This window comes from Brassica oleracea, chromosome C1, assembly GCF_000695525.1.
Source record: "Brassica oleracea var. oleracea cultivar TO1000 chromosome C1, BOL, whole genome shotgun sequence".
In the NCBI taxonomy this organism is placed as follows: Eukaryota; Viridiplantae; Streptophyta; class Magnoliopsida; order Brassicales; family Brassicaceae; genus Brassica; species Brassica oleracea.
This window is the reverse complement of record NC_027748.1, coordinates 9,849,867-9,853,170: the sequence shown is the minus strand read 5'-3', so window position 1 is coordinate 9,853,170 and position 3,304 is coordinate 9,849,867. Positions and strand designations below refer to the sequence as shown.

Here is a 3,304-nt window from a genome sequence, read left to right as displayed (position 1 = left end):
TACAACATTTGTCTTAGGAGCCTTGAAAACTCCTAACATCACATAGTACGTTAATTTTGTTACGGCGTGATGATGTGTCACAAACTTATGGAAGTAGAAGATATTGCTTTGGCGCGAAGCAAAGAAGATCTTCTGTTGGCGATATTTTAGGAAGTAGAATATTGTCTTTCACGTGTACTTAACGAGGGAACCTAGAAGTGTTTTAGGTTGAGCGTTAAGAGAGTAAAAGCTAGAGCAAAAGGTTTGTTCTTGTCGGCTATAGAAATCAAGTGAAAAATTTTTAACTTGAGTTTCTGTAATTTAGAGATTAGAAATTGGTCTGTCGCTAGTCGTGTGTGAGTGAGCATAAACCGGATTAAACAGATATAGGAGGATTGTTTAAAAGATTTCTAATATACAAGAAAGTGTTCTTGAAATACTTGTGTACGGTTCATATTTGTGTGTCTCTTCATATTTGTGTGTCTCTGAACTTTCACATCTCTTATTTTAATTTGTGGGTTTACTTTCTTTAGAAGCTAATGTGGTATGTGGAGAAGACTGATCACAGGATCATTGGGTATCATGGAACTTCTTCAACGTTCTGAAAGGAATTGATGTTTATATCTTTTTTGGGGGCAACATTTGATATTTATGTGCATCTCTTAATTAAGCTTATTAAATCTGCCTTTATGATTTTGCAATGGTAAAATAATAAGCAACGTTATATTTCTATGCACTCACACCTTAACCATAACTTTGTGGTTCTTAAATTATGTTTCTTTTTTAGATCAATTATAGTTTATTGTTTCTCTACTTAGTATTTATGGACAATCTACTTTGCAGCGGTTGAAAGACGAGCAACATTAAAAGAAATTCCCACAAAAATAGCATAATTTAAACTTTTTTTTTCATTTTTGAATGTAATTGACTTATCACATATGGACTTTTTGGTAAATAATTAACTACTTATGTATTAAATATGATTTTAGTGGAATAATTTACTTATTATTATAAATAGTATAGTTTACAATATAAGTGCTTAATTAATGAAAGTGTGCTGGATTATCAAAACAGGTTCTGTCCGCTGAGTTTGCCTTCGTGGCCTCACCTAACATTGGCTAGAATTTAATAGAAGTTGTGATACAAAAAAAAAGTGCTTAATTAATATCGATGGCACAAACATCTGTTGAAGAAATTTTGATAACCAGGGTAAATATAAAAGCAGAGTAAATATAGCATACCTCTTTATTCAAACATAAAACATAGTCAAGGATGATACTGGAAGCACCAGAGGTAAAACAACAATCACGACGAGAACACAGATAGTTGAAGGAGAGAGTCTAAGCATATATAGCTTTTTTCATAATTATTCTACCAAGGCAAATATTAAAAGCTTAATTAGCGTCATCAATTGGCTTAACATAAACACCAATTTGTTGGGGAGAATATTCTGTAGACTTGCCACGGAAGCCAACAATTTTGTGACCTTTCTCCTCCAACTTGAACGGTACTACGTCCACATAACCGTCACGTGTATTGTTTTCCATCACTGAATATGTTCTAATATTTGTGTTGAAATCAAGCCTCTTCATATTATAGTATACAGATTTAAACTCGTCACCTACGGTTAGAGTAGTCATCAACTTTTGACCGAAGAATCCTTCAACGGATGTGATGTATTCATTATTATCACAGAGCTTGAACTACACACAAGTACAAACACAAAACAAAATTTATGCATGCATCATATATATATAACGCTATCAATTTTGAAACTAAAACGGATACCTCTTTTTTCTCATGACGATCATCCAAGATCCCCTGAGGGTCTCCAAGTACAGTCTCCGCTCCATTGGCATATTCAAACGTGACCGATACCACACAGTCGTGGCAGTATGTTACCCTCATCATACGAACATTGTCATGGACCCCATCATCCCACTCTTCCCCCTGGTCATTAGTACCTTGTGCTTGTAGTTTCTTGACCGGAGGAGCTAGCACCACAGCGAAATTTGCCCCAAGAGCATTGATACTATCAACGACTATCAACGAAGGACCTTCCTCGGAAACCGACAAGCTTATGAAACCCTCTTGGCTTGAGGGAGAACTCGTTGTTAGCAACCGCTTTTCCAAATTCATCTGAACTTCTATCCATTGATGTGTTGAAGATTAAAGACGAGATGTAACCATCATTATCTGTAGTTCCCTCAAAGGATATAATATATTCACCATCTTCATACCGCAGCTCAAACTGCACAATATATGAATTCAAGAAGAGAGAGCGAGGAGAGAACAATGCATTCAAGAAACTAATATGTGTATACCTGTTTACGTTCATTTGAATGTCTGCCGTGACAATGAGTTATACATTCGTTTCCTTTGGCATACACAAACTCAACGGAGCTCACACCGCCACCATCTTCTCCGATACACACTTTTCTCAGACCGTCATAAGCCCCATCATCCCAAGAATGCCCATCGGAGCGACCTTGAGGTTCTAATTGCTTTAAAGTAGAAGAAACCACGACAAAATAAGCTCTTAGAGCCTCAAGAAAACGACCAGATTTTCCATGGAGCCCAACAAGCTTCGTTCCATTTTTTCCCTTCAACTTGAACTGGAAGCTGTCAGCCTCTGGCTTACATCCAAACTTCGGAGATGTTCTCCGTGTGATGTCGTTAACTTAATCTCTGACACCGTATGATAAAACTTTTCAGTCCACAGGGCGATGGGGCTGTCATAAAAGTTTGCTTCTCCACATGTTCCCTCAATGCATGTGATGTATTCGTCTGGGTCTTTGAAAGAATGCGAAGATAAAGAGATTTAGATAAAGAACATTGAAGAATAAAGAGAGAGAAAGTAGATCTGGGAGAAACTCTATTCCCTTGATATTGATCGTGGATCTGAATACAAGTATTTAAAAGGCAAGTTGCCTCAGTACACAATATAATAAAATATTCATTGTTTTAAAATATCTTCAACGGTCTTTTTCTCTCTTCTTCTTCTCTTCAATAAAATACTCGAGCTTATAAAACCTTATAAAGCCTTATAAAACTTTATAAGTCTCTAGCTTAATTCTCAAGTCTGGCAGCTTATTTCTCAAGTCTGGCAGCTTACTTCTGCTTTATGTCAACACTCCCCCTCAAGCTTGACCATATGGAACAAGTCAAGCTTGGAGGCCATGAAGTATTCCCTCATTAAAACCTCAACTAGGTAAAACCCTTTGGGAAAAAACCCAAGTCAAGGAAAATAGTAGAACATTTCATGAAGGAGATATCAGTGACATGAGAGGTCTATGAGTCCCAATTTTGGATGAATGAACTCACA

At 36.6% G+C, this 3,304-nt stretch overlaps 1 pseudogene; it reads right to left on the bottom strand.

The window, feature by feature from the left end:
* Positions 1-1,373: 1,373 nt before the first annotated feature.
* LOC106301401 overlaps positions 1,374-3,304 on the bottom strand; it is a 5,454-nt pseudogene continuing 3,523 nt past the window's right edge.